This window comes from Cucumis melo, chromosome 3, assembly GCF_025177605.1.
Source record: "Cucumis melo cultivar AY chromosome 3, USDA_Cmelo_AY_1.0, whole genome shotgun sequence".
Taxonomy (NCBI): Eukaryota; Viridiplantae; Streptophyta; class Magnoliopsida; order Cucurbitales; family Cucurbitaceae; genus Cucumis; species Cucumis melo.
Genome location: NC_066859.1, coordinates 18,348,998 through 18,357,645, shown reverse-complemented (window position 1 = coordinate 18,357,645; position 8,648 = coordinate 18,348,998).

Genomic DNA, 8,648 nt, shown 5'->3' with positions numbered 1-8,648 from the left:
AAACGTGATCTTGTATTTTTCGATAGACGATCCTTTACCTTAATGTAAGATCGTTTACATTAGGTGTAACGCCCCAAAATTTCGAGGTAAATTTATCATTTTATGTAAATTTTTGGGAATTTAAAAATGTTGGTGTTGATTTTTGGTTGGTTTTGAAGAGGAAAGAAAAAGAAATTTAAGGGTATGATTTTTTTTATAATATAGTATAAATTAATATAATAATAATAATAATAATATAAATTATATTATTATTATTATTATATATATTTATATATATAATATTTTATTTATAAAAAAAAAAATCTAACCCTAATTTCCTCCCGCGTGCGTCGCCCCTCCCCCCCCCCCCCCCCGTCTTCGTTTTCTTTTTTTTTCTTCTTTCTTTCTCCTTCATTCCTTCTCCCGCAGCCGACGGCACCCCCCTTCATCCATTTCTCTTCTCGTCATCGTCTCTGTCTCCGTCTCTGCCTCGTACGCTGTCAGCCGCACCTCACCGACGTGAAGACATCCAGCGACAGCCCTCTCCGACAGTCCTTCTTCTTGTTTCCACGCGCACGGCCAACCATCGGTCGTCTCTGCTTCGGTTGTGCAGTGTCGACCGCGGTACATCTTACATCGACGTAGGTAACCGGACAAATCTCCTCTACCGCCGCTGCAGTGTGTTCACTACCGTGTGGAAACCAAATCGGCTGAGTTGAGTCGAGCTAGCCGAGCCGCCATCCGTACCTGAGCCGAACCGAGCCGTGAGCTAGACAAGCCCAGTCGCGAGCTGAGAGCTTAGCTGAACCGAGCTGTGAGCTAGCCGAGCCGAGTAGCGATCCAAGCCGAGCCGCAAGCTGATCCAAGCCGAGCCGAGTAGTGATCCAAGCCGAGCCGCAAGTCGATCCAAGCCGAGCCAAGTAGCGATCCAAGCTGAGCCGCAGGCTGATCCAAGTCGAGCCGAGCCACGAACTGACGAAGCCAAGCCGCAAGCCGAGTCGAGTCGAGCCACCTCCAAGCCAAGCCGAACTCCCTATTCACCGAGCCACCTAAGCCTTCTTCCCTCCACTTCAGGTCACAGTGAGTCTTCGGTAAGGATCATTTAGTGAGTTTCCTAATGTTACTATAGCCGATTCGAGTTTAGATATTGGAATAAGACATGGTTCTATCTTTCGTTCTTTGAAGGTATTAGTGAGTTAACACTCAAGTTCTCGGGTTTCACGGCAGGCTTAATTGGAGATAGCTCTCCTTTACTTAGGGTAAGTCGACGGATGTTGCTTAGAACGATTTAAAAGTGACTTGTACTAGTGTCATCGTTTAAAACCTTGTGATTTCGTTTAGGGGGATTCGTTGGGCGTGGATTCGATCAAAGGGCATAGCCAAGTTTCAGGTAAGGGATTTCTTACTACTGGACCTCGGATTGAGGCTGGAAACGTAGTAACCCACATGGGGATTATACGTTAGTAACTGTATTGAGTGGATTGACACACGTTTAACTAACACATCTCACTTATATGCTCTTGACTGATTAAAGGTAACGTGACCGTTAATTGTAGCTTATGTGCTATCATATGTAATGAATTGTTTACGATAGACACCGATGCCCGGATGTTCTGTGTATTGTAGTTATGTTGGTGGACTACGTTGTGAACTGGTATAGTATGTCGATGGACTATAAAGTCTTAAGGTTATGTAAGTGGAATTCTGTTGTCGGGATATTGGTTATGGAGTTATGTCGTGGAAGGACTAAAAGTTCGAAGACCTCTCGTGTACATTGAGTATACGCCGTTGAACTGTGCTATGAACTGATTATGATTGTCAGATATAATGTGGGCATTACGCATAGCGTAGATTACCTGAGGATACACTAGGATTTGAACTGAGTCGAAATATCGTCAGATAACTTTACAAAGTGAAGATTTGACTGATTGACTGGATTTAAATAAATGTCACAATGATGTGTGAATTGGATATGCATATAGCAACTGAGGAGATAGTTGTTTAAAACTATATTGTCTGACTGGCTAAGCCTATGACTGAACTGTTAGTTTGAACGTTATCGGGATGTGACTGTTGTAGATGGTTTTGTATAGGTTTGTGGGGTAATGGTTAGCTTCATCTATGGGGTAGTGTACCTTACTGATATGTGTATCCTTCGGGATCACTTGATTGATATGTGCATCCTTCGGGATCACTTGACTGATATGTGTGTCCTTCGGGATCACTAGTCTGATATGTGCATCCTTCGGGATCACTAGACTGATACGTGCATCCTTCGGGATCACGAGACTGATGTGTGCGTTCTACGGAACCACGAGACTATTTATGTAGGGTACCCCTGAATAGGAAGTTAACTGTTATTCCCTAACGGGCCCAGTAGTGGGTTCCTTACTGAGTATATCTTATACTCACCCTTTTTCTCGTTAACTTTTCAGGTAAGGGTACGACAAGGGGCAGACCGGCGAGGGGCAGGAAGGATGCGAGAAGGCCATATGGACGCGTCTGGTTTTCTTTATACTTTCGCTGATGTATTTTGTTACTCGTTATTTTCATTGTCAGATCCAGTCATGGTTAGAATATTTGGTTTGTGGTTTTGTGTTTGATGATTTGAGCACTGTATTTTGGAACTCTCGTGAATGTGATTTAAAATAGGACCTGAAACTGCTTTTGGATATTTTAAAACGTTTTTAATGAATCGTAACCGGTCCTTTATGAGCTTATGTGTTTTATGATCGAGTCTTAGTACTGAGTAGTGACCTCAACTTAGTCCGGAAAGTTGGGTCGTTACATTAGGTACCATATTGTGTATCATGTGCTCAACGATCATTTACCTTAGTTTAAAACTAGCTTAGTTTGATATACAATGTATTAACAATTCTTTGATTATAACATTGCAAGTTGTTGTTCGACCTAAACTAAAGTTATCACCCCAAGAGAAAGCTTTTAAGGAGAGTCAGATTCAAGGGGATGATAACATGGATATTGAGGGGGATGAATCCATGCTAGATTTTAACAACAATGATACAAATACTCCTGCTGATACAATGAACAATCAATCATTAGATCACAATGACTTGAATAACTTACGATCAACCTTATCTCCACCTTCAGTCCAATGAAAATGTTGGTAGGGTTACTTCTATTGTGCAACCATCACCACAAAGAAAAGAAAAACAAATAGTGGTTGACCAACCTAAAACCAATCCAAAAACCAACAAGAAACGTTCCAGATCCAATGACAAACCAAAATGAAGTCACTCAAAATCCTAGAAAAAACTAAAAATTGACATCAACGAAGTTCGTAAGGACTTATCCACATTAAGTTCCAAAGTCTGTAGGATGGATGATGTAATTAGAAACCAATCATTGGAGCTATCTGAAATGAAGCGAATGCTCAAGAGTTTGGTCTAGGTAAACTTTGATTTTAGAAATTATTTCATTTTTCAATTGTTTAAATAAATGATCGTTTAATTGCAATATCTGATCGCCTATCACATTTAAATGGTCACCTATCACATTTACATGATCGTTTAGATATGATACATGATTGTTTGCTTCTATATACATGATCGTGTAGCAATCAATTTTTTAATTTTGTTTTCCTCTTTATTTATTTATTAGAATTAGAATCAAGGGAATGATGATATTAATCACTTGTAAGATGATCTTCATGATGATTCTGATCATGACAATAAGGACAAAATAATGACCGTCAGAATAAAGAACATATGATCAACATTGAGGAACCATATGCTGAAGAGTCACATACTCAAGAACCTACCATGAAAACTCAGAAGTTATTGTTTCATTCATTATTTACTTCTTTATAATGTTTAAAATTGCTTACATTTTAAATAAACAACAATTGTATTTTTTTTTCTTTCTTTTTCTTTTTGTTTTGGGAATAAAAGACAACATCACCTGAACATCAAGAGGAATCAGGTAGTGATATTAGCATAGATGGCAGAGATGTAGACTTGCTATTAACTATAAGGAATATGTCAGATAATATGAATGTTCAAAGTCAGAAAGAAAAGGACCTGCCATAAACAATTACTAGTCTTCCACTTGTGAGCCAACCACTTCCACTTTGTGAGATACTACCATCAAGTACTGTCAAAGATCTTGCATTAGTTCCATTGGTATGTATACCCAAAGGAACAAATTTTGAAAACTCACGAAGTGCCACCATCTATTTCAACTATAAATGAAGAATCTCAACCAGTATGTATACACAACAACTGTGTAGTCATTTGAATTAACAGTTTGTTTCTTATCTAATATTATGCCTTATAGGAAATACAAAAAAAAATGATAAAGCAGTTACTTAAGTTGAGATACAAAAAAAAAATAACCAGTGACTGAGGAACAAAGTTTAACAATTGACAACGTGCAGCCATTTACTTCGGCTGAAAAAATAGAATCTCAATTGGTATGCATACACAACAATTGTGTATCCTTTGAATTAACAGTTTGTTTCTTATTTAATATTATGCATTGTAGGAAATGCAAAAAAAAGATGATGCAGTTACTTCGATTGAGATACAAAAAGAAAATGAATCGTGACTAAGGAACAAAGTTTAACAATTGACAACGTTCCGCCATCTACTTCGACTAAAAAAATAGAATCTCAATTGGTATGTATACACAACAACTGTGTAGTTCTTTGAATTAACAGTTTTTTCTTATATAATATTATGCATTGTAGAAATACCTAAACAATAGATTGAGATTCAAAAAAATGATGAAGCAATAACTTCGATTAAAATACAAAAGAAAATGAATCAGTAACTAAGAAACAAAGTTTAACAATTGATTTAGAATTTCTATTGGTATGTATATAAGAACTCTGTAATCCTTTGCATCAATTGTTTTTTTTTCCTTATTTAACATTATGCATTATAGGAAATGAAGGAACAACATACACCAATAAAGAGAAGGAAGCTAAGTAAAACAGAAGATGAAAAAGTATGTACAACAAGTTAATCCACCCAGACCACCTACTAGAGTCATATCAAAACCAACATTACCTATCCCAAATGTCAAATTGCGAGACGTAGATAAATATGATCTCGTGTGGTCAATGGATCCAACATTGTGGAAAGCATACTTAACTTTGAAAAGATCTAGAAAAATAAATAATGAAGAGAGGAAAGTAGTGTTCTCATTTAGAAAGAAGGAATTTTTCAAAATGCTTGAACAAAATATGTGGATACTAGGAGATGTAAATATTCTTTCCAAATTTCAGTTTATATATACAACTACACAATCGACTACAACATTCTTTATTTAACTAAACACTCATTTATATATAATACATGATCGCTTAATTGGCTAAGCAATAAAAAATGTTGTACACAATCACTTAGTTTCGAAAAGAATGTTGTAAATTATCACTTGTATTTGTTAAGCGATGACTTGAATTTTGATAAGCAATTGCTTGTATGTGCTATGTGATCACTTGTATTCACTAAACTATCGTTTGAATTTTTTGTAGACTATGGATTTGTTATTATGTCACATGCAAAATAAGGGACCATTTAGGGGAAGGTTGGATTATAGAGGGTTAATAATATAATAAAACTAATGTTATGACAAACCTAGTTTTATAATAACATGTGATTGGGGAAAAAGTTTAAAAATGTAGCTTTATGATAAGGTGTGTTTGGGGGAAGGATTAAAAAAGGTTGTCTTATTGGGGAGTTGAAGAGATAGGGTTATGAGGAGTTGAAAAAAGTTTAAGAAGAAGGAAAGAGAGGGAAGAGGGGTTATGATAACAATAAAACAAGGGTTATAATAACCTTTCCCCCAAACAAGGGTTAGGTTATGGTAACCCAACCCAATAGTGATAACCTTTGGGCCAAACGACCTTTAAGATGTTACAAAAAAGGGGCGACAAGAAGAGTAGCAAAATATAAGGTTTACTTTGGATAAATGAAACTTTTTATTTTTAAATTGTCAAAATAGAAAAACAATTAATTTCCACATAATAAATAGGACAACTATGCCTTAAATGCCCCTACCTAATTGACAATATAGATTCCTAAATAAAATAGTAAGAAAAACCACAAATACCCTATAATTAATACATACTATGCACTCCCTTCAATCTTCTAATTCCCCCCCCCCCCCCAAAAAAAAAAAAAAAAAGAAATCATCTTCTGTAAAACATCACATCTTCTGCATGCAACCACTTCACTTCTCCAAGAGAAACCCTAATTTTTCCTTCCCTTTTCCTTCTTAAAATACAATTGCTTTCTCTTTCGTTTTTTAAACATTTTCCACCGTCGCTCAGATACGCGCAACTTCCTTTTTTAATCGGTTTGCACCACCGATTGCTTTTCACCAGAACTTTTAAAATCGCTCCCCACTTAATCGCTTTGCATCATTGATTACTTTTCACCGGAACCGTTCCCAAATCTCTTTCCACCGATCTTCAACCTTTTTATCGTTTGTACTATTGTGTTCGTTCTTCAACCTTCCGTTAGATTTCTGCAGTTAAAATTTCGAAAATAATATCCTTTGCTACGTTCTTCGTTCAAATTTACGTTTCTGCGGCCATGAGGGTTCCGGTTGATTGTCAATATGGTCTTCCGACGAATCTTTTAATTTCGTTTCCCTTAATTCTACATTTTTTCCAAGATAATTAATATTTGCATTGTATTGACATGATTTTAGGGAGGGTTGAGATTTGAATCTAACCTTAACTATTTGCATTATATTTGCCATAATTTTAGGGAATGATTGGTATTTACGTGCGCTTTGAAATTTGAATCTTTTAAATGATTTTTTTACTTTTTTAATATTTTTGTTAATAATTAATTATTGCATTATCTTTGTCATTGTTTTAGGACGTATTCACTTTCGAATGTATAATTCCAACATTTAAAAAATGAAGATTTGAATATCTTTTTCGTTAATTTCTTATTTTTTTTATAATAATAAATAATAACTGCATTATATAGTTTTGAATCTATAATAGTTTGAATCTATAATTATTGCATTAATAAATTAAATATTTGAAGTTATTTTTCATTAATTTGAAGGTAAAAATCGAAATAATTAGGGGATATTTAAACCAATTGCATATGTGTAGGGATCTCTGAAAGAATATAATAATTTTTTGATTTAGTTAATAATTATCATAAGTGAGTGTGTTTACAAATAAACTGTAATCAGATATGTGATATTTTATTTGATTTTTTGATCTCATGAAATACACTGTATTTGTATCCGAACAGTTCTCATTCGTAGAAGGGTAATTTCGGTCCAAAAAAGTGGGAAAATATTTAAGGCAGTTAGTTTTGCCATAAATAAATAAAAAAATAACAGTTTGCTATTTTTCTATTTTCTATTCTTATATTTGCCATTTTCACGGATTCCCCTACAAAAAAACCATCTTTGCAGCTATAATTTTGCAGGAGTAGATTCGTCATTTATGGTTAGTTATTCTTCTTTAAACTTTTTTTTGTATAGAAATTAAACTGCATAATTATATTTTTGCTAATTTTTTTATTTGTTCTTCAAGTCTGGCATCAACAAAGAACCCACAATTAATCAATGGCTTTTTAAAGATCGTGTGCTGACACCAGACAATAAAGAGGTTAAATGGACATACACAACTGAACACATAGCTCTATGGTCGGAAAACGATTCAGATTACTATTTTAATTTAGCTATTGGTGCAATCCCAGATAAAGTAGGGTGGGCAGGTGTCAACTACGTGATTGGCTACATCAACATAAAAGAACATTGGATAACTATTGCAACTAACATGAGGAAATGCAAGATCTATGTGTTTTACTCTATGCCAAACTATGTTCAACAAGAACTTGTTGATGAAGCTCTTGCAATACCTACAAGATGCATCCCCTCACTAGCAATAGCTATTGATTACAGGAGCAAATAAAATTTTTAACTACGGCCCTTGGCCAATATTAAGATCGAATACCACATTGCAAGAAGGCGCTTCATTAGATTGCGGGATTTTTTGTGCCAAATTTGTTGAATGCCTTATAGCAAATGCAAACCATAATTTTGGGCAAATAGATTCTATTGGTTAATAAAATGTTTGTTTGGGTTGATGTATATGTATAGTTTTTACTTTTTAATTTTAATCACCTTTTGACTGAATGTTTGTATTTATTTAGATAGTTTTTCAGAAAACAATTGTATAAATATATAAAAACGATCATGTATAGAAATATAAAAGATCGTGTATGTAGCTTTAAGCGATAGTGTATATATACCACAATAAAGTCTAAACGATCACGTATTTTGCGACAAATCTAAACGATCGTGTAATACATCATAGACCATCATGTGCTTAAGTCAAAACGATCTCCTAACTATATTTAAACATACAATTATCAAGCCAAAACAATCGTGTGGTGCACATTACACGATCGTTTAGTAAGGTTTAAACGATCTTGTTAATACATGTAAACGATCTCTTAACTAAATCCAAAGGATCGTGTTGTTAAATCTCCATCATCTTTGTAGTCATTCACCAACTTTAATGTCATACATTTATACATACTATTATGTATTAGAATAAAAGAAAAAGATCACACATTTTCATTAATTATTCAAACCTTACTTATAAGTCGTACTATTATGCGCTTTACGATTACAGTTGGAACATCTGGTTGAACTACTAAATTCTCCAA